We start from the raw sequence: 27,589 nt of genomic DNA, 5'->3' as shown, positions 1-27,589 counted from the left end.
AGGCATATGCAGACGCATCATTAAAGTAATAAATCATTATGTTCCCGTTCCCACGCGGTTATACTCACAAGATATTTTAAGCCCAAACATGGTTATTTTTCCTCAGATCTATTTTGTTGACTAAACTTCAGTGTTTTTGACTGAATTCACAACATGAATTAATGTGTTTGGTCAGTAACATTGCATTTGTGAAAAACATATTTTTTTTCCTTTTTTCTTTAACTTTAAAAAAGGAAATATATATATATATATATATTATATTTATATATATATAAATGCTGTTAAGTAAAAAGTCATAAAATGTAGATAATGAGCATATCAGAAAAACATTCAATATATTTAATTTGCTTTCCTACAAGATCTAAAGCAGGATAAAGCTTTGTAATAGTTAAAAAAAAAATATATATATATTTTTAGGCCCTTTCCTCGAAAATTGCATACCCAAACTCAAAAGGGTGTATCTCTGTAACTACGAGAGCTATTTGAATAATTATGGTTATAATAAAAAGGTACACATGTGAGATTTTGTTCAGGTGTGTAAATATCAGTCTAGTTAAGAGTAAATGAAGATGACACACAGAAAATAATGTGATTCAGGTCCGCCTATAAAAAAAAATCACTTTCAGGATGATTATTTCTTTGAAATGATGCAGCTGTAAGGTCCAACTCTAACCCAAATCATAGCTCAATATGTGAACATTCTCTAACCCAAATCATAGCTCAATATGTGAACATTCACTAACCCAAATCATAGCTCAATATGTGAACATTCTCTAACCCAAATCATAGCACAATATGTGAACATTCTCTAACCCAAATCATAGCTCAATATGTGAACATTCACTAACCCAAATCATAGCTCAATATGTGAACATTCACTAACCCAAATCATAGCTCAATATGTGAACATTCACTAACCCAAATCATAGCTCAATATGTGAACATTCTCTAACCCAAATCATAGCTCAATATGTGAACATTCTCTAACCCAAATCATAGCTCAATATGTGAACATTCTCTAACCCAAATCATAGCTCAATATGTGAACATTCTCTAACCCAAATCATAACTCAATATGTGAACATTCTCTCTGCTAAGGTTGACTTTGATGATGTCTTACATCTCCGGGTTAAAGTTCCTGAACGATTGTGGTCTTTGGTAAATATAAAAAAGATGAAACGGTGACCTCACATGTTCGCTATAACATTTAACCAGAAACGGTCTTTGCGTCACTTTAACCAACGTTTTGTTGCCTAAACATAACCACCCTCGGGCCGGCTCTTTGGCTTTCTCCTGCTGAATGTCCACGTCTGCTACCGACCACATCCGGTGATTTAAAATGACATCATTTAACGATTTGTTAAATTACAGAGGAGCACGCCGAAAACTCGTTCATCACCTCTTCCTGTCAGGTTAGTCCTGCCGGAAAGGGGATTTAGTTTAGTTTCGTCACTTTCTGTGACTGTGTACCTGACCGTACTTTACACCAGAACGTATTTAATGGAAACAGTTTTGAGGCAGTGGGAAGCTTTTCTGCCACAACCCCATGTTGTCATTTAAATTGGTGTATTTTTCTTCTTCTTCCAGTGTAGTTTTAAGTACCAAGATGCATCTGCTGAATGGATTTAATTCCTTTAAACTCGGCGCACTAATAAGAAAGCACGAGGAACTGCTTCACAAAGTGTAACCTGGAAGCACAATAGCGAGCCGACGGGGACTCGGCGCCTTGAGACACAACTGATCTGAACACTTGCAAGCCGCTCTCATCTCTTCCTTCCTTCTCCCCGGCCTCCCTCTGATCGTGCTCCGGCGCACCTCCAATGCATTTCAGAGAAGATTGCTCCGTCAACCTCTTTAAAGGTGGCGTATCGCAGCGTGCCACTTCCTTCCCCATCACAACCAATATGCAATTATTGCCTGAAGTGGGCTCTGCGGCGTACCAGGTGCTGGAAAATTGAGTGTTTTGTAGGAACGCTATCCACCCAGAGTACACTGACATTATGGGCATTTTAGGGTAATGCACTGTTATTCCTTAGCAGGTCTTTTTTTTTTAAAGCCACAGTTTAAAAAGCATAATTTTTGTTGGTGACTTTAGGGGAAATTCTCTTAAAAAAAAGAAAAAAGAACGTCGCTTGCCATCCTCCATTGTTGCTTCTGTGCTGGGACGGGAGAAATAGCAAAATGGGGAAGATGCAAAGCACACAAAAGACACTGCCTTGGTACAATACTGGCCCACGGCCTACGCCAAAGCTTTTAAAAGGGTTTTATTCAAAGAGGTACTTGTTTATCTTTTTTTTTTTACACAAACACAACCCCCAAAAGTTTCTGTAAATGTTGCAGGTTTATTTCCAGTTGAGGAAAGAGAAGAGCGTGGGTGTGTTTACGGCTACAAAGAGGAAAAACGTATCGGCTTTTACTTTGTGTAAGTCTGTCCATCAGCAGTTTGTCTCCACAGTGGGTTTTTACTTGTTATTGTTATTATTTTCAGAGTACAGAAGGACCTTGAACCAAATGCACACTCGCTCAGATTGTGGAGCCGGATTTTAAGAAACCTTCATAGAGGATTTATAAATTGTAATTTTCTTAATAGTTGATTAACTGTATGCACATTCATAAAAAACACCACCCAAAAGGTATTTTTCACAACCTGGCAACCCATAATTTGTTCTGATGTCTTATAACTGACCTATAAATAGTGGTAGATGATTTATTTGTAGATTAACCATTAATGAAATTATTTGTTTTCATTCACTTTCTATAAAAGATGCCTCAGTCAAGCCAAGTGTTGGCACTGTCTATAAGTGGAAACCATTCAGTATTGTCTGAAATGTATGGCTTGGAATCCCGTTGAATGTGGGCCACCATTGTGGTCCAAGATACTACCGTCATTTACATGTTACCCTTCTGGGACAATGACTTTCCTTTGTGTGCAGACTGCAACAACAACGCTGCATTCAGAGATACAGAGTCTGCAGTCGTTCTATGGCTTGTTTATTTCCTCTTGGACAGTGGAACCATCCGCCAACACTGGCATGCTGGGGCAGCCGAGACACGGTCGCTTTGAGGCTCTTCTCACGCAGATTGCATCTCGTTACATTGAGAAAAGCTGCTTCTCGTTCGAGGATAGAAACGCTCACCGAGTGCAGGTGGCCGAGTGTTGGAACGCCGAGCGGTGGAAGTTCTGAAGCTATGAATTGGAGCGCTGGATGTTTTTCATTATGAGTTCAGCCAGAGTAATGACTACATATCTTCAAAGCAGTCGGGAAAGGCTAGTGTAAATTCCTTTGGTTCATTTGATATCTGACTGGTTCAGAGCTCTGTAGATGAACGTAGTATTTAGAACAGCACATAATGATGAGGTTTAATTTGCACATAAAAACTCTCACCTGCGTTAAATAAACTGAAGGCCACACGATTCCAAGTTATTCACCTATTGTGGGTATATGCCTTTTTTTCATTCATTTTAAAGATTGTCACAAACATTGTTGTTACAAACTACATTGTCACGCCCCACGTTGTCAAGTGCTACATTGTCGCGTGCTACATTGTCACGCGCTACATTGTCACGTGCTACATCGACACGTGCTGCATCGACGCATGCTACATTGTCGCGTGCTACATTGACACGTGCTACATTGTCCCATGCCACATTATCCCATGCCACATTGTGAGGTGCTACATTGTCACACGCTACATTGTCACATGCTACATTGTCACACGCTACATTGTCACATGCTACATTGTCACACGCTACATTGTCGTGTGCTACATTATCACGTGCTACATTGTCACGTGCTACATTATCACATGCTACATTGTCACGTGCTACATTGTCACATGCTACATTGACACGTGCTACATTGACACGTGCTGCATTTTCACATGCTACATTGTGACGTGCTACAATGTCACATGCTACATTGTCACGTGCTACATCAACACATGCTGCATTGACACGTGCTGCATTTTCATGCACTACATTGTCAAGTGCTACATTGACACGTGCTGCATTGTCCCATGCCACATTGTGAGGTGCTACATTGTCACACGCTACATTGTCACGTGCTACATTGTCCCATGCTACATTGTCACATGCCACATTGCAAGGTGCTACGTTGTCACACGCTACATTGTCACGCGCCACATTGTCACGCGCCACATTGTGACGCGCTACATTGTCACGCGCTACATTGTCACGTGCTACATTGTCACGTGCTACATTGTCACGTGCTACATTGTCACGTGCTACATTGTCACGTGCAACATTGTCACGTGCAGTCTCTTTGAAAGGTTCCCGTGAGATTAAAAAAAAAAAAAACGGTTATAAATAAGTTTTACAGACTTTTTGTATCTCCTTCAACTTGCAAACTAATCTAATTCCTCCACCATAATGAGCTTCATTCACTTAACTTAATTAGCTTAATATTTTGATCAGCGGAGACACATTAAGCGGTCATATGAGTGAATATGAGGTTCTAATACAGTATAATGGATAAATTAGTTGATTAAATTCCACTTAAGGAGAAAACCTGAGGGGATAAGGCGTCATGTCATTAACGACTGACAGCTCTGCAACGCGAGGCGTCATTATGACGAGCAGATTGAGGGATAATGCCAACATCCTGACCGCAGAGACGCTGTACCAGCCAATGAGCTACAACAAAAATAAAAGACACATCATTGTTTTTCGTGGGTTGCAACAGAGCCTGTTGCAGTCCTTCCCTGCTTGTAACTTGAGAGCAGACTTCATAGATGCTTTACACAAAATAACTCGCCACGCTCTCTGCTTCCTGTTTCCATACATGGCTTCTCACTGAGAAAAAAGAAAAAGGTAAACCCGTTGGGTCACGTGTGGTCGTCTGTTTTAACGATATTCCAGATACATTTTCCCTCGAGTGTCTTTTCAATCAAAAGATGCTCTTCTCCTCTTTTTCTTTCTTTGTCTGAGAATAAGTCCAAAAGACAGCGTTATAAATAAAGTGGAACTCTCAAGACTCCACAGACCCCGAACTCATTTAGATCCGATGGAAACTGAACTGAAGTCAGAATAAGCAATCTGGCTACGCAGTCAAAATCTGCCATGTTCCCCCATCACACCATCTGGCGATGTATTCCGGAGACCTGTGGGTGATATGCATGAATGTGTGTGTGTGTGTGTGGATGTGAATTCTGTGTGTGTTAAGTGTGAGTTTGTGTGTTTGTGCAGGAAGCAAAAACCGTGGCATATGGACTGCTCGCATCGCGAATGACATTGACGAGAGGTTTCACATCCTCCCTTCCCCGTTTTCTTCTTCATTGCGCATAGTTGAGACATTAATAACAAACGTTTGGGCTTTTATAAATTAAAATTATACGTTTTTAAGTTGACTGCAGCCAGAATGGAAAGATAATTTGACTGTAAAACGAGAGGAAAACCATTACATTCACGTGTAGACAACTGACACGCATTTCACACATGACATGATTGACAGCGTTGTATACATTAAACTGCTATAAAATGTGATTTCAGCTCATGGTTGTCACAGAAGGGATTATTTGGGAAATGAATGATGCAGTGACAGAGTTGCACTCAACTCCCAATTCCTCCCACACAATTAAATCAACGCCTCCAGAATGCAGCATGTGTGAGAAGGCAAGGAAAGTAAAAACGCCATCTAAAACCTGAAAAGGCAACAACAAACACGTTTCATTATTCTATTGTTTGCACAGCTTTTTTTTTAATCACCTTTCAGTGAGCTCGTCAGTTGGGCCTCTGTTCTCATCCGCCGGACTACTCGTCTCCTTTGTGGACACGTGGGTTTATTGTCCGTGTCACTTCGAGGCCACCGTAACTCACGAGGACGGGCGATAAAGATTTGTTTTTTCTAAACGGTTGATGCTTCAAAGAGGTGAAGCGCCGTGCCAGAGAGCGTCGTCGGCCCATCAAACAGAACATTCATCAAAACAGGGAGTTTTCAGGATACAGTTTTACACTCTTACATACTTTTATGTATTTTTACTGTGATAAAATACAAATAAAAGACTTTTTTATAATTATTTTAAAAAATAACTAATAAATCAATGTAAAAAAAACAGATTCAAATAAAATCTAAATAACCTGCTGTGAGAGTTTTGAAATGACTCTTTCGTAGAATAGACTTTTATTGAATTCACTGTTCAGGTGATAAATATGTAAAAGCGTCTCCAGAGATCCAACATAAATAGTTATGTGATGAACAAACCAGATGAGAAATCTGACCCCAGAACTGTTTTGGCGGAAACAAACTCGGAGACATAAGATCAAAAGCTGACGCTAACCTTTTAAATATTATGGATTTTCCTAAATATTGTGTCTCCCTTTGTGTGTGTATACAGTATTTTACATTTATGTATATACGTTAAAGTGGAAAAGGATGCACATGCACGCTCACACGGAGGACGCAATGAGCTTTTATGCAAAGGTCCGTGCAGCAAACACGACCGAGCTCCTTTTGCCGACGTGTGCGCACTCTCCACAACAAGAGTGAACTTTTGCATATTTCTGATGTAGTTTCCGATTCATCTCATAAAAGTAATACTCCTAAGGATGCTTTTATGATCGTTGAGATTGGCACAAGAAAAATAACTTAGCGTTAAATCACTTTGAATCCCTCCAACTCCAGAACAATACAGACAAAAACAGAGAAGTAGTTTCTAGCTAACGGTGTGAACCGGGTTGCACTTTAAATGCACCAAACAAGAGCATCATGGCTGGTAAAGAGCAACCATGCATGAAAACAAAGATGCACATGCACGCCCACAGCTTTTTTTTGCAAAGGACCGTGCAGCAAACACGACCGATCTCCTTCTGCCGGTGCGTGCTCACTCTCCACGACAACTCTGGAGGAGTTAGCATTGCTCTGCAACGCTGCGGCGGGCCGACCCCGGACCACGCATGCAGCTGCTGGTTCGTGAGACGGCGAGGACACACAGTCGGGTTTTAGTGGGTGGAACACTGGACGTAAACATCACTTTTTGTTTGTTTACGAGAATACTCTGCAGGGCGCCTTTACGGCGATTGTGGTCGGGGTTAAAAGAAACCAGTCACGGTCGACTGCTGGTCGGGACTGGGATGCAAACTGAGGTCTGGAGTGTTTGATCAAGACCGCCAATCAAGGGCCGCAGCCTCCTGCCTGAAGGGAAGTGCAGCGTGAAGACACAGTCAGGCAGCTTCTGTCGTCTTGAGGCAGCTCAGCACGTCTGATGTGCATGATGCTTGTAGTGTTTTGCGGTTTCTATCCACATGTTTGAATGCAGCCATTGTAAGTCTCAAGTTAAATAAATGGGATTCATGAATGTAATGTCATTATTCGCACAACCACAAAAAGTCTCTCTGCAGTAGATCAGGGTTCATTATGATGAACATAGGATGACATGCCGTTCTAACATTCTTACAATGGATGAATATGTTACTGCAATAAAATGAGAGTAAATAAAATGATAGGAAAAGGAGAGACAAATAAATAAATGATTAAGCATTTAAGTCAATTATCAAGGAAAGATTGCCAAAATTTGCATCTGAAATGTGACCGAACTGAATGTACGGGTATAGGTGTGTATTTCAGGTCTGTGTGTAAAAATAACAACAGAGTGAGAAATTGTAATTGCATGTCATCTACTAAAACCTATTTGTGTGTTTATGACCAACGCTGTGGTTTTGCTCCTGCATGCGTCCTCCAGCCCTGGAGAGGCCCTCGTGCACTGCATGCACTACACACACCACCACTAGGGGTCCGCAGCTGTCCTTCCATGTTCACAAAGCGCAGTCATATGTTTTGGTTGTGCACATTAATGTCTTTGCAGTCCCCTTGCAGACAAGTGCACGTGGATTAAAATACCTATTTATAAATCCCAGTTAACATTAAGATGAATTACCGAGGCAGAAGGTGTTGGAATTAGATGAGGTGCAGCCTTTAGATATTCACAACGCTGGGAGGGATGTGATTACTGGATTAACAGCTATATTCCATGTGCGGTAACGGCATTGTGAGGCACTTTGGATCCAGCAAAACACTGAAAATGTCTCAGAAAAAGTTTTAGAAGTTCTACTCTCAAGGCAAAGACATAACCAAAAACTGTCACTAATTCCAATCATATTTCACACGACAGTGTGTGTGTGTGTGTGTGTGTGTGTTGGTCTCTTTGCTGTGGGTTGCCATTAATCAGTCTGTCCTCCACCATTTGGAGGCGGGAGGTTCGTCTGAGAATGTGAAGCATTTTGGAAGGAGAACAGTTTGATTGGCAGATAAGAAATACTGAGACATGTCGTACCGATGAGTCAGAGGCCTTTTCTAAAAAAAAAAAGGGTAAAATAATACATTAAAAACTGTCAGCCTCACACACACACACACACACACATGTATACATAACTAAACACACACACAGAGACCCGCAGAAGTCTCTGCTGTCACAACAAACAGAGCGTCGGGAGGCGTCTCTGTGTTTCAGCTGTCTTTGTGTAGAAACACTCTCCTGCTGTTTGTACAATCGGCTCGTTTCCAAACTCGGCAGCCGGGACGGAAACACGTGCACGTCTCCATTCTGTGGACTCTTCTTTTTTGAAAAGTCCTGACAACTAACGGGTCAATCTGTCCAAAACGAACGGGCTGCATTTACACCGTTGTGATTCTTTCTTCTCCACACACACACAATGCAGATGACCAGCGCTGCTCCGAGCCGCCAGAGACAGAAATCACACGTTTAAAGAAAAAAGACTAAATTCCTGTTCTCAGAAACGGCCTGTCAGAGTGTAGCTGCAGGCGACAGAGAGCTCATACACAACACAGCGGGTACTGAGCTGCTCCACTGGAGCAGCGACAGCGTAATGGTTTGCTCAAGGGCAACAGGGCAGGGAGAAGTTACTCACCTCCGCCTTCCCCTGATCCGACTTTCTTGAGGGAAGTCAAACCAGAGACTTTAGAACTTCTTTCCAAGGTTCACACGTGTGCTACTGTGACCTTTTTTATTATTATTCCTTTTAGAAAATCTCTTATTTTACGGCAGGTCTTCCCGGTTCAGCTCTAGATCCGGTTCTCCAGGCCTCCCTTCCCTCCAGCGGGCCCAGCAACACAGGCCCAGTGGGGGCCGCGAAGCTCTGCTCCTGGCTGGAGGTTGAAAGGTTGCAGCGAAGCCGGATCTGGATCTTTTCCTGGATGTCCCCCTGGAGTCTGAGCTGAAGGAGCTTCTGGGGAACCTGCTGACCCGATGACAGGTGACAGGTAGTAGCGATAAATAAAACGGACAGTTTTCTCGCCGGTGGTCTTGTTCTTGTTCGCTTATATATAAGTCACGTCGAGTCACCAGCATTACATTTAGACACTTACAAAACGTTCTTAGTTAACGTTAAAAGTTCCTAACAATTAACTTTAATACTTTGTTTGTAATTGATATACTGTATTACAATATGGTGCGAAAACTCTACAATATGTAGCATGGCTAGTTTGTTATGGTAAGCGTGAGGGAAAAATCGTGGTTATTAAAAAAGTGTTTAACTTCAAGTTAAATATACATTCATATACATAAAGAACTCACTACTTCCTGCAATTGGTAACAAACTTGAAATATTGTGTCATATACCTTCTAATAAAGGTGCAATATTCTAAATGTGCAATATCCCCACATAACTTTCTTCCACCTCTCAAAATGTGCAATATTCCCATAAAACTCTCCCCTTATTAAAAAAAAAAACTGTATCTAATACCTTTCTTCTACATATTACCACCTTCTGTACAGACCGTATGCACAGTGTTTTTATATTTGTTCTCTTTCTGATTATAGTGTGTTTTTATTTCCTAAGCTGTTGACTCAGAGCCCTGCACAAGCATTCCAATGTCTCTGGACTGTTGGTCCAGGCACAAATGGCAAAATAAAAAACCTTGAACCTTGGCATATTTCTGATGTAGTTTCCGATTCATCTAATAAAAGCAATATTCCAAAGGATGCTCGGCTGATTGTCAAGATTGTCACAAGAAAAATAACTTCCGTGAAATCACTCTGAATCCCTCCAGCTCCAGACACAAGAACACAGACACAAAGATTGAACAGAGAAGTAGTTTCTAGCTGGCGGTGTGAACCAGGTTGCTCTTTAAATGCACAAACAAAAGCTTCTTGCCTTGTAAAGAGCAAGCCCCCCCCTCACCCCCCTCACCCCCCGGCCCCTGAGCTCGTCTCCTGTGGACAGCAAGTCAACTGTGTCATTGGCCTGCTAATGGGAGGCATCACGCATGGCTGTATAACAAGAGCACGACAAGCTGTCAGTGGTCCTCTGACAGGTGCAGCTTTCCCAGAATGCCTTGCAGCCCCCCGTCCCCCTAAATCTCCGGCTGCTCTCTGCTGACGAGCCAAACACGCCCGTCTCCCACAGACACAAGTAATTAGGTTTTCACCCGGGCCTTACACAGCAAACTGGGGAGAGCGCTCTCCCAGCTCGCTGTCTTCCTGTCTTCCCACCTCCAATCAAACGGCGACGAGGCTCGTGTGTGTGTGTGTGTGTGTGTGTGTCTGTTTGTGAGACGACGAGGACGCAACAGAGAGCTGGAGAGATCGTATGACGACGATGCACGAAACTCCCACAGCTGATAATGGTGCGTTACAGTAACTGCCACAAACGAGTGTGGGGGTGGAGACGTAACACGGTTATGTAACGGGGGAAACGCAGCACTGCAAGGCCACACAGCTCATCGGGCGGCTGAGAGGCGAGCGCTTTACAACAAGCAGTCTGGGGTTTCACGTAATTCCAGCGATCGAGATCAGAAGTGAAGTTTTGTGTCGTGTCGCCCGAGTTTGTATCTTCACCTGCCGTGAACCAGCCGCCGAGTCATGTGCTGATGTTCATGGTCGGGGTGCATGAATTATTGTGTTCATGCATGTGTTACTGCATGAACTATCAGGACGTAATGCAAGAGTCCTGCCTGATTGTTTGGTGTATATGTGCATTTATCTTGTTTAGTGTTGATGTATTTTATGTGCCTCCAGTGTTTTATATGTGCTTATAGATACACTTTTATTTTGCTTCGATGTGAATTAGTTTTGTCGATATGTTACTGTCTGTCTATCCATTAATCTTAGTTGCATTATGTTCTTGGAAATGTTGTAATTCCAGGCTGCCATCAAAAAATCTGGCCAGCGACAGTATATGCAGATTAGCCTCTCTGGCTAACTCTAGCTAACTCTGGCTCACTTACAGCATTACTGTTGATTGGTGTGCATTGTCTCATCAAATTAAACAAATATAATACAATAAATAAAGAGCTATGTGTTACTTAATGCAACAACAGAGACATTTCAATCATCGTTAACAATGGGGATCATGCCTTCTTCAGAGGGACGGTCATCTGTTGTGAAGTTTTCAGATGACACGAACATCCTCTGCCGGATTATGAACACCAACGGTTTTAAGTTCCTGGGAAATAGGACCTGACGTTGTCATCACATATCTTCATCCGACTGTATTTCTAAAAAGGAAACTTGAGAGGGCAAAATTCCTGTGCCAGGCTTTTGTCAACTTTTCCAGAGGATCCCGAGTGGAGGCATTACAACATGGGATGTGACCGGACAGGAGGGCTCTGCAGCGAGTGGTCGAAATCACCAGACTTTAGACCAGCTTCTTTCCTCTTTCCTAAATTCATCCTTCACCCTCCACAAATAATGCAGTTTCCTTTATATAGCATAACAATAAATGAAACCTTCAATTTGAACCATAAAGGGGACGGACCATAAAAAACTGGTCACAGCCGGTCCAGGTGTTGTATATACAGATATAATGTTGTACTGCAAATGTTCCTTGGCCTACATAAAGAATACAATACTATATAGTTTGAGCCACTGCAGAGGAAAAGTGCACCGAGTTCTATGACAATATGGATTCAGGAGAGCCGTTTGTATTCTGACATACTTGGATAGAGAAAACAAACAATATGCGAGTTGTTCGGCCCCTTCGTCATAAGTAGGGCAACAGGAGGATGCACAGCATTTTTCAAACGGATGTGTTGAACACACACACACACACACACACACACACACTCTCTGGCCAGACGTGATGTTTTCGGTTCTTTCGCTTAAAGAAAGGAAGTGAAATGTTGCATCTCGCCGCTTGTATTTTCTAGGCCAGGACTGTACGCCAGATTCACAGCGAGTCTCGCCACGAAGTGGGAACAAATTTATCTTGGCACTTACTCACGGGCCACACGGCTTCCTCTCGCTGTCGACCAGTTTCTGCAAGATGACAAAAACAGCTAGATTGTATCTAGCACGGAGTTACAGTCTGGTGTGTGTGTGTGTGTGTGTGTGTGTGTGTGTGTGTGTGTGTGTGTGTGTGTGTGTGTGTGTGTGTGTGTGTGTGTAAATATGTGAAGAAAAACTGTCAGTTGGTTGAGGTGCATGTTCTTCCAAACTTTTTGTGCCGGAAAACAAAATGTCTAAATAAAGTTTCCATTTTCACAAATAAATTCAACTATAGGATCATTGATGGCTACGGTTTGCCCTGTTGAATTATACTATGTTATCCTGACAAGGGGATTCTTGTATTTACATCAATGGCGGAGGCTGATTAACAGAAACATCTCTCTGTGTAATGCGTTACAGTTTAAGGGAGGATTTATTGCAGGACTGTTTTATTAGATGTATTAGTTCTTGCAAGGTGTGCCCAGTAAACTACTGAATATGCACACACGCACACACACACACACACACACACAGCTGGAAGGAGGAGCAAAGAATGCCACTGAAGGCTTTTCTCAATGGAAACTAAAGATAGAGACCATATACTCCTGTTTACAATGCTTATTACTGAGGGAATACATCAAAAGAGTAATTTTCACATGAAGCATAGACTTCTATCCAACCAGAGGAGTCACCTCCTGGTGGTCAGTAGAGAATGCAGCTTTAACACATGAAGCATAGACTTCTATACAACCAGAGGAGTCACCCCCTGGTGGTCAGTAGAGAATGCAGCTTTAACACATGAAGCATATACTTCTATACAACCAGGAGTCACCCCCTGGTGGTCAGTAGAGAATGCAGCTTTAACACATGAAGCATATACTTCTATACAACCAGACGTTGCCCCCTGGTGGCCATTATACAAAATGCAGGTTTGAGGCATTGGCTTCACTTTGCCCTCTAGTCGGGTTAGCATACATTAGCGGTTTGGTGCAAATAAACACAACAAAAACTACCCACAGCTTACATCTGCATGAATAAAGCAAGGCACAGGGGTGTTTTGTGTTTTGCGTGAACAAACCTTTCGCGACAGATGACAATATGTAATAAGTGGATAAGAATAATAAATGCAGATGATGACATTCATGATAATATGCTATACACCATCAACATATGATCAAAACCACAGACTCTTTAATCATAAAATGACCCTATTTTTCATAAATACTGAAGAAGAAAATCTGCCTCTGTGGAGACATAAGGCTGTGAGAGAGAGTGGAGCAATAATGTGTGGAAAGCGAGAGGAGGGGTTGGGAAAAGATCTGCCAGCTGACAGCCTCCATTAGAAAGAGACTGGGCTGCAGACCGGGGTTAACTGGTGCAGATCAAGCTGATAAGGCACACCTGCTGCTTTCCCATTCACCGTCTGCTCTGTGCAGCAGCGCTCCAGCAGCCTCTTTATGGGCAGAATGAGATATATGCACATCTACAGAGAAACCCTTGTTACCGCTCGGTATGTAATCATCAGCTGCGGCGAATCTCAGCAACATCTTTGGTGCTCATGCTCGAGATTTCATTTATTAAAAAGCATGTTTTATTTGGTGTATAATCACCTTGAAAACAAGAATTGTTGTTTTGTTGCTCAACTTTCTCATGTTTGTGTTTTTTCAGCAAATACCTGAAAGTTGTGCAAAACATTAGGAGTTAGTTGGTGTTTAAAATCAAGGTGACGTCATTTATGCAACTGAGCAGAAGTGACCCTGATACATCATGACGTTTCCTTTCTGCTTCCCGTCCCACCTTGTTTTTAATGAATGAATTATTTGTAGCATACTAATGCCGAACACAAGACAAGCTGGGGTGTGACACCGTGGCATTGAAGCCCCCAAACTCGACCTGGGACGTTGTACTTTATGTACAACCTCGACATTTTACTCCTCTCTGTTGGCGGAGGCATGGAATGGTGTAACGGCGTCTTCTGTGGAAGAAGCAGAAGGTGTTACCATGTAAAGATGTAGCATATGTTAACAGCATTGTCACGCCAACTTGTCCACCTGCGCTAGGTGCGAAAAATGGTTGTGATATTTCGGCTTTTTTCCCCACACATCAGTTATGTGTATTTATTAATTAGATTACCAGCCCTGACTCAAAGCTGCACTCAAATTGCATGTAAACCCATTCTTTGCAACATTAGACTCTCAGAGCCACAAGGTCCACATGGGCTGGAGGTCTGGGAGGATGGATCAAACAAACATGGGACCTTCACCCAGGAGACAGATGTTTGTGTCCCGACCAAAAGTCACCATTGATTTATTTTAAGTTACGCAGGTTTTTCACGGAAAGTGCGTAACTTACGTCACATCAAGTTAGGTAGCCTACATAATAAATACTTATTCTAACCCAAAACACAATCTTTTACTGAAGCAGTTTTGTGCACACTTCGTCCACCCAGTTCTCTCATTTTATTTATTATTATTCTATTCATCTATTCGATAACAGCCAGACTTTTCTCTTCTCCTGGAGCGGTTGAGCTGTTGATTATCGAGCCGTTTCTGCCAAGGTTGGATGCTACAAAGTGAAATTCAGGGACATTAAAACTAAACCTTGGTAGGCATTTGAGCATAGAGTGTGTGTGTGTGTGTGTGTGTGTGTGTGTGAGCCATTACTCTTTCATGTGTATTCATGCAGATTGCAATCGGTCTCACCCATTTCTGTGATCTATATTTCAGGGGCCTTAGATAGAATAATTTCAGACTATGCCGTTTCTATTTCTGAAGCCTCCTCAGACTGCGGAGGCCCAAAGAGAATATGTGAAACTCTGTTTGAGCCGCTGAAGCTACAGTGGAGAAAACTCTAATAGTGGCGTTGTTTAACGTTAACGAGTGACATTGATCAACGAGGAGCTGATTTGTAAACCAAACTTTAATCTCTCCATTTAATTCCCCAGCATGCAGTAGCACCAGTTATTTCAGTACGATTCACCACCTCGGGATCACTTTCTGCAGCTTTAAGTGAAATATGAGCACTTGCGGTGGAAAAGACTCCCACAGAGTGAAGTGAACAAAAAGCTCAGATTTTATATTAAATACAGCTCTGATGGAAAATCTGTGTCGGAATAAAACCGTGCAATCCACAGTGGAGCTCAGCAATCTCTTTTAGACAAACCTCTGACATCCATCTGTAATGGTTTCACATCACTTTTTTTCAGCAATGAAACGCTCAACTCTTCTTTTTTCGGAGAAATAATTCAGAATCTTTCACCTCATAACTTCACATCTGATCGAACCCAGAAACAATACAACCAAATACAGTGTCAAATAAAATAAACCATGAACTATACTTTTAGTTTCTTAAACCTACAAGCAGTTGGTAAATGTATTTTATAAATCTATTAGGTGTCTCAGAATAGGCTTGTATTTATCTGAACTTTCTTTTTAATGGTTTATTTCAGCCGTCATGAGGTCTGTTGATCCTCTGACTGTGCGAGGACCTGCTGAACCACATAAAAAGCAGAGCACTGACAACCCGTAGCCCACAGCTGCTAATACCGTTAGCATTAGCAACCCTGTTGAGCACCGCCGCTACGTTTGAGATTTACGAGTTCAAAGCCCATTCGAGCAAAGTAGACCCGTCCTGAGTGGGCTGATTGCTTGTTTGCCCCCCGGTAGTGTTTGCAGCGTTGTTGAGAAAGTGCAGATGAGTTCAGTTGAAATGTTAATATATTCATCAAACAGAAAAAGTGATGGCGTGCGAGCTGCGAGCTCTGAGTGTGCACAAAGGCGTTTATGCTGCATTTTCCTCTAAAACGCTAGAGAGCGAACAAAAAAAATATACCGTGAAGAAGCGAGAAGACGAGTGTAACCGACAACGGCTTGAACCGACCTCCACAATGCAGAGGAGGGATTTTAATTAACTGTACACTCAAATCTCATATTCACAGAGCCCTGCAAAGAAAGAAGTCAAGTATCACATGCATTATAAAGAAGGTTGAATATCCCATGAACAATTTAATATGGCTGGAAAATACATACTCGAATGAGCCTCCTGTTTCTAAAGCATCTAAACGAGTTGGCCTTCTTCGTATAATCCCCTGACATGTAAATAGTGCTTTTATCAGTGAACTACTTATGTTTCTGGAAATGTCTGATTGTGCTTATTGAAAGCGCGTCAAGAGACAGAAATTCAGAGGTGGCACGACCACTTTGCGCTCGTGTCGCGCTCGCAGGGTCTTAATTACGTCATTGCCTTCACTATGGCGGCCGTAAAATAAGCTTAAAGGTTCGCTGCAAACGGCGTGAGCGATGCAGCCAACAGCCCACGGCTGATGCATAGAGCGCCGCCGCTCGTTCATTCCAAGACCCAATCCCAATGTCCCCCTAAACCCTGAGACCCTGAACCCTCAGGGACTTACTGACGTCAGCTGCTAAGTGGTTGAGTGAGAGAGGCTGTGAGGGCTTCATGATGTAAATATGAATGGGACGGCACTTTGCTGCAACATATCACGTGACTACATATAACAATATTGTGTATTTATTTTATACTTTTTATTCACTGATTTGAAAGTAATTTTAAATGATCTATTTACTCGTTTATAACATTATAATATATATAATTTCTGCTTGCATTCCTCTGATTTCATGTGTAATTATTATGTTATATCTTTAATCCATAATGTTGTAGTGTAAAGGTATTTTATCTGTTAAACGCCCACGTGCCTCTTTGTTGTTTTTCTATTGGGAACTGCGTGTTTAACATCTCACTGCTATGAACTCTGGGTAATTCCCTTGAGCAAAATTGGCATCTAATGCGGACTTAGAGAAAGGGTTCATAAAGGACTCAAAATGTCTGCCAGACACTCAAGCACTCTACGATTTGACAATGGGACAGAACTAAACCCTCAAGGACTTCCCATGAGCCTCAAAGTCCTTGAGTTTATTAATATTGCACTAACTTGAGAGCGTTGAACCCTCACGCACACTTGGTGGACACGAGGCCACGTGTCCTGCAGTCCTTGCTCCCGCACTTCCCTGTTACTTTTTTAAGCTGCAAGGATGTTTGAGCCAAATGTGAAGCTGGAGTTACCTTATAAAACCAAAACACACACACAAGCACCAGATAACGGGAGCTGCCGCGACTTGCAGCCTCCGCTCGTGCAGCGCCGCCTTTTCACGCACCGAGTGAAGGCCGCGACGCGACACGTCCTCCACACGTGTGGAAATAGTCGTCTGTTGTGATGATTCCCATCTCCTCCCTTTCTCCTTCAGCCTTGGATCGTGTCCTCGTTGTGTGTTTGTTTTGACTACAGCGGATCAGATTCCATCTGCAAGGAGACAACTCCCCTCCCACATCTGCTAACCTCAGAGAGAGAGTTCAAGTGTGGGGTCACTTCTCAAATAACAGCGTTCAGTTGTAGTCAACACTTAGTGATAAAATAAGAAACACCAAAGTAGCTGTGCGACATGCAAGAGAGCTTTTTTTGATGAGCTTCTCACCCACGCAAAACCAAAAAGATGATTTTATTCTGCAGCAGGAATTGCTCCCAAAAAAAAGAAAAAGCTTGAAAAAGCAAAAAAGAAAAGAGAAGCTTTATGTATGAATCTATTCACTACAGCAGGAATAATTATGAGTTCCACCTTAAAGTCATTCCTCCAATCATCCAAAGATTGACTGACAAAATACTTTCTGGTTTCCTCTCAGTTGCTAATGGGACTGTACCGTCTTGGCCCGAATATCCACTGGGTACAGTCAGGAGGCAACCTCTGGTTCTGCAGTGAAACCGATTGCATTCTCTCTACTGACCAGCAGGGGTTGAATCCTCTGGTTGTATAGAAGTCTATGCTTCATGTTTTTAAAGCTGCATTCTCTCTCCTGACCACAAGGGGGCGACTCCTCTGGTTGTATAGATGTCTATGCTTCATGTGTTAAAGCTGCATTATTTCTGACCAGCAGGGGTCAACTCCTCTGGTTGTATAGAAGTCTATGCTTCATGTTTTTAAAGCTGCATTCTCTCTCCTGACCACCAGGGGGTGACTCCTCTGGTTGTATAGAAGTATATGCTTCATGTGTTAAAGCTGCATCATCTCTGAACACAAGGGGGCGACACCTCTGGTTGTATAGAAGTGTATATATAAATGACCCTACTTCTCTTGATGTATTCCCTCAGTAAACATTGTAAACATGAGTTTATGTCTCAATCTCTAGTTTCAAGTCTTCTTCAATACAGCATGATGTTCATTTAGTAAATGATGCTCATTTAGAGAGAAAGAGGCCATGAAGCAGGGATGCTTTAGGGCAGGTTTACTGTGAGAGCCGTTTACACCGTCTCTACATCACTCTTCCACATTTCAAACTATACCTTGACTGTCATGTCATTGCGTCTTGTTTCTCCATGATCCATGGTGACAGCGTAGTAAATATGGACCTTCTGAATGATAAGTATTTGTTTGGACTGTAAAGCAATTTGCCTTTCAAGGACGTTGACGTTTAAAAAGAAAATCTTGCATCATACTGATTATTACGGTACATTCTTCTGACATCTTAATAGACACTCATCCACTGTGTAGTATTCATTGTTTTACCCTAACTTGCCACATTGGGATATTGTAGGAATAATTAAACATATGTAGGCGTTTCACATTCGAAAGTCTCATCACTGAATATAATCTTTGGTTCCAAAAAAACATCTGTGTTTGGTGTTTAGGTTCTGACCACGACGCGTTATACCGTTGTATAAGTATTGTTTATTCAGGATATTGGGATACAGTAGACGCCTTACAGTGAATAAAGAACTGCTGTTCATTATTAACTTTTCATTTGGCATGAGTATCCTGTCATGTTTATGCTCATGGACAGAGAGACACGTGAAACACGTGAAACCCGCTCATGGAGACCAAGAAGAAGGCAACGTTACAACACATTTATAACCTGACCCAAACTAACCTTTGTCAGTTATATTCAAATAAATCTCACTTTGTGTTTGAGCTAGTGGGCGTGGCCACATGAATCGGATGGTGACAACTCAGTTTTCAGTGAAACGGAAACTATTTTTCTTGTTATTGTCCTCACTCTCTGGTGTTCTTTTTATTATGCTTTGAGGTCGACCCCACCCAACAAGAATTACTTTACTCTTTTGTTAAAATATTTCTTTGTGAATGCACATTGTTCATTGGGGAAGTTTAGAAAGTATAATATTAGACATCATGTCAAAGTGAGTCAGAAACATTACAGGTTTTTCAAAAACTTTGCTGCGTCCACCATTGTCACATCTTCCTTTTGGACGTCTGCTTACGATCTGGCACATGTTTGCTACGTTTTAGCAAACGTTAAATCGAGGTTGATGCCCCAAAACATCCTGGCAAAATAAGAAAAATGAATCAGGGGAATATTTTCTGTCATTATTACACATTTCAGGCTTTGCACATGTCATTCAACGCCACTTCGAGCAAAGGTGGTGGCGGCTGTCATGTTCAGGCAAGAAAACCACTTAGTTAGGTTCAAGAACAACATCATGGTTAGGCTTAAAATAAGTATTTGGTTCTGTATTTCCTTGCATTAGATTGAGCAGGTGAATCTAATACACTGGTAACTCCATGAAAGCATTACAGGTGGGCCTCAGGGCCAAGGCGGTGAACCGGAGCACCACCTTCCAACACCGCTATCACACAGCGGAAAAAACAAAAGCATGCAAAGGAAGATGAGGGTTTCACTCAATTACAGCCAACACACATGCAGTAAAGACACAGAACACATCCCATCATGCATCACGACCTGTAAGAAGTTCCAGACAAAAAACAACAACCTAAAAATGCACTTAAATTATAGCAAATGGCGAAGCAGCAGTGGGAAAATGAACACGAGACCCACAAGTATTTACCTCTGCGTAGAATTAAAAGGGTTAATGTTTGCACATCCCGTACAGGACGGGCCCCAGGACTCTAAATCAACTGTGCAAACAGAGAAAGAGCCTTTAACAAAAGCACGAAACCAAATACAATGAGCCCATTTTTCACAGCAGACACTCTGACTTGTCGTAGCAGGAAAAGCACAGGTGGAACCAATGCCATTCGTTTAAGCGTCCCGGTAAGCCGGCACGAACACAGTAGTGCACGTGAACTGAATGTCACCATTATTAATGTGGTGCTTTACACCTGTGGCTTTCCTTTTATCTTTCAAGACCTAGTCAAACACCTTTCACACGGCTTGTGAAGGGGCCAGGCTATATAAAGCTGCAACACTAGGTTGTTTTTGTTTCTTACTTTAAGCTAGCAGTTTCAAGTCTCTATGCCATGCATCCAAATGGTCTCTGTTTTGCAGCAAATGTATTTAATCTCCTTAATTTTAAATGTTTTAATCTTACCTGAATTTGGTCAGCGCTGACTGCCTCGAGGACTTAGATATGGACATATACAAATTAAACTATTATAAGCATACCTCTTGGTGGCAAACATAAACCTACCAATGAAAAAGACTGGCTGGGAACCTGAAAAATGAAGCTCCACATGCTCACCACTAACGAGCACTAACGAGCTCTAACGAGCTGCAGGTGAGAGGTGGTGCTTCCTGAGCCACAGGCTGAAATAAGTGGACAACGTGTTCTGGGACAGGGACGCTGTCAAGGGCCAAACAGTCAATGATCATAAGTAGCATTTTTGTTTGTTTTCATAACATTTCCAGTCTATTAATAGTGACAATTGTATGACATTTAAAGAATGCGTTCTTCTTCAAAGCCCCGCTATTACTTTGTGCAGTAAAGTAAAAGCTCAGTGCTCCAGAGGATAGACCTGCTCGGCTCCTGTAATTCAGTCCTCGCTCGCTGATCGAACTCGACAGGTACTTAGGCATCGGACACGCGGCGGAGAAGACACGTCTTCCACGGCGCGTTATCTCCGACAGGATCTGCCTGCTGCAAATCAGCAGATTGAATTCTGCCCTCCGGTCGCTGATGGAGTCCGGCAGTTTTAATTGAGTTGTTTAGTGTCTTCACACTGGCAATTGAATCCTGGTGTCGGTGTCAAAAGGCTGGAAGGGCGTGGAGGGGAGCGGGGCTGATTTTAACTCACAGGTTTGGAAATAAGGAAACTCAGCTCCGCGTTAAAATTGACTGCACAATTTTTAGATTAAAAACATAATCAGTTATCTGGTGAAAGGAAAAAAACTATTTTTCTCTCCAAGCACTTGAAATGGGAAAAAAGCACGTCGCAGATCACTGACGAATGTCTTCAACTCCTCTCAGAATGGCTTGATGAAGCCAAGATGGCTGAATTTGGAGAATATAGCAACAACCGTACATAAACAATCTAAACTGACTCCCTCAAGATCTTTCCTCTTGAATACTTAAAGGTACAGTGTGTTGCATTTGGCAGCGTCTAGCGACGCTGTTGCAGATTTGCGTTAGCCGCTAAGTGCAAAGCTGCGGTAACAGCGTTCTTCTCTCTCAGAGGCCATCCATACCATAATAACACTATTTAGGAGCTAACGGCACAGTTCCACGAGCTTGTCAGAGAACTACGGTGGCCTTCGGGTGACGTGTGAACATGGAAGCTTGGTTTGTCCCTTCTGGGCTCCTGTAGAAACATGGCGATGAAACATGGTGGACTCCGTAAAAGAAGCGATCCTTCTAAACACAAAGATTCTTAGTGGTTTTTACTCCAGTAAAAGGCTCGAAAAACTAATTTTATCTTCTGCATCACTGCATCACTGTGTGAATGTGGTTTCATCAGATTGGATTAATTATATAATTAAATATTGCAACATCATGATTAGCACACGACAGTATGAGACAAAATCAATGGAGGATAGTGGCAGAAAAAATAGTATAAATCCAACTAATTCGGTCTTGTGAGTGAAATTAAACAAAAGAAGTTTAAATCCACTTTTTACGACGAACAATAAAATTGATCAGATATGTATCTTGTAAACTCTAGTTGATTGAACACAAGGGTTTTCTTGCGGGTGTAATCCTGCCTCACGCTCCCGATTTCATAACTTCAAAACAATCACCTTTGTCAATCACCGTGTCCAAGGGGATATTTAGTCAGACAACAGACAAAGTACAATTTCATTAGTTGGATTCACCATGAAATCAACCTTTTATTCGCTCTTGGAAAACAAGAAGCAAACAGATTTGCTGTGGACGGCTTAAAATATATCAAATATAGCTTTTTTTAAATATGTATAATGACAGAAACATGCCAGCTTAACATCTGAGTTGAACGTAATAAGGGGCTTGAAAAAGAAGTTTACTTTGGGGGGGTTCTTTACTATCACTGGTGGTAAACCAACCTGCATTTGTAATTTGAGTGACAGTCTGATGACCGCTTACAATGTACAGATAATGCTTCAAAATTGTACTTTCTACGGTTACACCACTAATTGCACCTCAGAAAAGAAAACATACCCATAATGGATCTTGTCACGAAAAGAAAAATCAGCAGCACTGAGGCTTTAATAATGCAGCAGGGTTGCACATAAATTATGGTGCCGTTAATTTGATACAGAGTGATCCCGCTCTGCTGGTGTAACTCTCCAATATGGATTCCCTTTCGGCTCTCCAGCTCCCAAATTGGATGTTTGGAGCCCGCAGGGTGTTGGTGTTCATATAAATGTGGCCAGTCCAAACAGCAGGGAACCGATCCAGCTGTGGTGTAACCACCGACACATCTGTCTACGCTCCCCTTCTTTTACCTCTGTCTTCCATCTGTCTCTTTGTGGAAGCTACATTCAAATTGCAGCAAAAAATGTCCCATTTCTGATGTTTTTCCCTTCACATGAGATGCAGACAGGATGTTTTTTTAATAAGTGTGAACGGCTGCACTGCGCTTCTTCTTTTAAACATGGCGAACAAAAACCGCAGAATCGCACGCCGAGACAGACGCAACGTATTTTTTTGTGCTCCTGTGAACAGAGTTGTGAAGTAGCTGAGACGGTTGTCATCGTTTTTTGACACCAGTTTGTCTCAATCAGCGTCAGCATGTAGAGCAGCGTTTCCCCAACTTTTCTTTTTCTGGGGGACCCGCTTTTTATTAAAAGTGACAAAACCATCACGACCCAATTCACAACAGGCCTCGCCTATAAATAAATAAATAAATAAGAGAATTTGTGAGTAAATTAACGTTTCTGGACATTTTTATTATCATATCTGCATCATGTCATTTTGAAAAGATAAATCCGCCATTTTCAAGAGATATAGATGTTCTGCATGTACTATTGAAGACATATACACATATTCAATTATTTTTAAATAAGACCAAATGGATGCATTTCAGCAGCGTTAACAAGCGTATTTTAATTTCCTCTCATCAGTTAAACAAACAGAGTGAATGCTCGCTTTCATATTAGATTTAATATTATAAGTGGGTTATATTGTAGTATATATTGTAGCTACAAATATCCAAAACAATGCGAACATCCAGGCTCCCTCGTGTGGCTCAAAAGTTGTACTGCAAATAAAAATGTTAAATGAAAGATGTTTATTTGGCGACCTGAATAAAATCCCTTGACTGGGACAAAAATAGAGAAATAGGGACTGGTTTCTGTTTGACTATTTAAATGATTCAAATGAATTCAATTTGTTCAGTTTATTAAATAATAAGTTCAACATTTTGGTAAATTTTTTTCTACTCTCACTCTGTGAAATTCTGGAATCAGATGTGTGTCTTCCCAAAAGCACCACTTTATATCATGTTATTTGTACACTTTGACAAAAACTTTTTCCAGTAAAACATGTAGTATTTATGTTTAGAAAACCATTTACTTGCTTCCTTTTGGCAGTATATATGTTTTAATCTGGCCTTCTGGTTTTTGTGGCGACAAACTCATATTAGCATGCATGACACATACAGAAATCAATCATCACTATCATCATCAGAAGTTCATGAATAGGCTATGAATGCAATCTCTTTAGGACTCACCCTTGCTCTCTCTCTCTCTCTCTCTTTCACTCCCTTTCACTCCCTCACTTCGGAGTCGTCTAATTGGCCACAGTGTCAGGCGTGCTCGCCCTCCTCCATGACGCCTGGTGGGCATACATCAGCTCAGGATTATAACGGCGGACGGAGGTCAGCGCATAATCACCGCCGATGAATATGGAGGAGGGCCTTTGGGTTTACACGGGAGGACTGCCAAAATGATAACGACCCCTCCTCCAGCACCTCCTCGGGGATCCATGCGCTCTCATCTCAAGGTTGTAAGTAAAACAGTGGCGGTGCCTTTATGGGGGATGAGCGGCGTCGTGAGCTAATGTGATATAGACACACACACAAAAAACACACACCCTGGGTATGTTCTGAAATGTGATCTGCATAAGATCATCTGCAAGTCAAAGCTTAAACAATGTGCGATGCAGTAAAGAATTTGTGAGAGACAAAGTCATTAAAAATGCATGCATGCAATATTTAACTGCATTCAAATGTGTGGTTTTTTCTGCTTTAATTAAGCAAGGATCCAGACATTTTGCAGGCAACAGAGAATAGTGCAGGGTTTTAACATTATTTAAGTTTTACCCCCATTTGCCACAAGGAGCAGCATTGAGCCCGTACACTTTGACAAGCAACGCAAAGGTTAGATTTCGGCTTTATCGGAGGAAGCAAGTAGTGGCGGCCACACCACTGGAGCGCAATTTTCCAATTGTTACATCCATAACAAAACAATATACTACGGTCTTAAAACGGAGCAATTTAATTGGAGCAGTCGATAGCAATCTGTCGCCGCCTGAAGGCATTACAGGTGGGTCTGAAATAGGCTCCAACACCAGACTCTGAGTACCACCTCATGGGGCAGTACGCTTAGTGAAAATGCATCAGGGTCGAATAACCAAAGTCCTTCATATAAAAACAACATTTCACACTGTGCTAACAATGCTTGGAACAAACTGTTTCAGTCAAAACATGTGATCATGTGGCAAATACCTCTCTATTATTGTTGAATTCCATTTTTCCTTCAATCCAAGCAGATTGCCGCTGCACGAGGTCTCAATCTACACCCTTTTCAGAGCCCTGTTCAGTCTCAGGGAAAAGTGTTTTGTTATTTAAAGTTTCGAGATGCGAGACTGGGAGCATTTCGATTGCCTCTCAATGGCTCTCACAGCTAACGGAGCTAAGAGCCGGCTAACGGTGCCGACTGAGGGGCTCGCAGTGTTTACCCGAGGGAGAACCGGACGATGGGTGCTTTACACGTTATCAGTCCAAACCTATAGTAGTAAAAAGTATTAAAGTACTAAAAAGTATGCCAAAACCAAAGCCAGGAGAAGCTCGGATAACAACACACAGAGGGAATGTGACTTCATTGTCTGCTCAGGTTGACGTTACTCCACTAGATATTTCAAGAGCAAATAGTTGTGTGCTGCTATAAACAATGCTCTAAATGTTAAATACAGCTCCTTTACAAACATACATATTCCTTTAATGATGACCATATTCGAAGTCTCATCAAAGGGAATATGATCTGAGCAACAAACACTACATTGAATACATGAATACGGTTCCTCACCAAGTAATCAACACAAAAAAAAGTACTTGGGCTTTTGCATTGATTAGCGTTTTGTTTTTGCACACAATTTCAATGCACACATTAGAAACTTGTGTGATGATTAATGAGCAATCAATGTACCAAATTAATGTTTCATTATTAATGAGTTCATTATGCTTCACGTAAACTTATTTTAAAATGCCCCATTAAAAGTATCTATCATGTTGTTTTTTAGTCATGTCATTGTGTGTGAAGGCCTTGAGTTGTGTGTTCATGTCAAATAGTAGTTTTTAGAGGTTTTCCGAATGATGCAATTTCATTTTGATATTTTAATCACCACTTAACATGGATTTATGAATTTGAGTCAGAACTGACTGATTCTTATCAGCTTCTATGCAACCAGCTCTCCTAAAAATTACATTGAGTCAAACAAACACACGACTTTCACCAAGGAGACCACTATTTGTGCCCCCTGTGAAACCAAATGTTTTACTTATTTTCATTTGCGTTTGTAACATAAATAATGTAACAAGTATACTTAATTTAAGCCAAACCATTATTATTTTTAACAAAACCTAATCAAGCAGGGTTGTTTTCACACATGGATTAAAAAAGGGACATCAGATAATCTATTATTGAATTTTATTCCTTGTCCTTATTTTCTTACATGCAATCACTTATTTCGACTTAAATTTAACTGAATTACAGATTCTAGTTGAATTATAAGTAATGACATAATCATAATGAGTTATTTGGATATATAATCCTGTTGTCTGAAAGTAATTAAATTAATAAGGATCAAAAGGTGAAGGCAAATTAGAGTGTTTAGGAAATTAAACGCAAACATTTGCATTTTCAATACTTTAATGCAATGAAGATCAGTTTACTTTAAACTATATATGAGACTTTAAACAAGTAAGTAGCAATAAGCAACTTAATATATCATGAAACTTAAGCAGATATGATTGATGTTCTACGCAGCTAGCAAGCTAATAATTGGTGACATATACTGTAGTCATAGCCGTTTACTAGCAGCGTCCCAACAAGTAAATGGAAACCATTAACATTTAGCTAACAAAAGCATGCTTTAACTGATGTTATACAAACTAATCATTGGGGAAATATCCTGTATAACTGGTTGGTAGCTGCGTCCCAACATTTATGAACCATAATTTAAGGAAGCTAGCATGCTAGCAAGCTAATATTACATTGCATGAATTTAAATTACTCGGCAGACAGAAGAAAGCGCCTTACTAAGCTAAACATTTTACAAATGTTACTAAAAATAACCTATATTGTTAAAAAAAGAGTTGTTTCTTAATTTTGTCCATACATGCTTGTGTCATATCAAATAAGTAACACACAGAACTGTGTAGTTATTGTGTAGAGATCCGACATAATAAGTCCTCTCCTCCTATTTTTGAAGAGGGAAGTTCAGAACAGCTGGTGAGTAATTGCAGCTTATTAATATGGGCAGTGCGTGGTGTGACAGGCTGAAAGATGGCGTCCATCAGCGATAGTCATTTCCTCTTATCTCCATCAGACACTCAGCAACTTCAGCCTCCTCACTCACAGCCTCCCTCTGGCTTTAATGGGAGGCGGCTGCATGATGATGGTCACTGGCATCGCAAACGGCTGCATTAGAAAAGGAAAAACAACGATGATACGATTTTTAGCTATTTTACACCACTGGCATGTTTTGAACGCTCTACCATCATATTACTGATGTGTGTGTTTTTCTGTCAGCTGAGTATTTCATCACGCTTCCATCATTAGGTCACACTTTTTTGTTCGTCTGGGGATGAATATGAGCAAAAATATGGTTTCTATTAGGTTCAGCTAATTATTGCCGCATTAACACACAGCACTGAGATGTTAAACTTGAGCTGATGTTAGCAGCTTGCTCACTGAAAGTTTAGCCTCGGCTGCTGACTCCTCATCTTGTTAA

This window comes from Taurulus bubalis (assembly GCF_910589615.1).
Source record: "Taurulus bubalis genome assembly, chromosome: 13".
Taxonomy (NCBI): domain Eukaryota; kingdom Metazoa; phylum Chordata; class Actinopteri; order Perciformes; family Cottidae; genus Taurulus; species Taurulus bubalis.
This window is presented reverse-complemented; position numbering follows the sequence as displayed.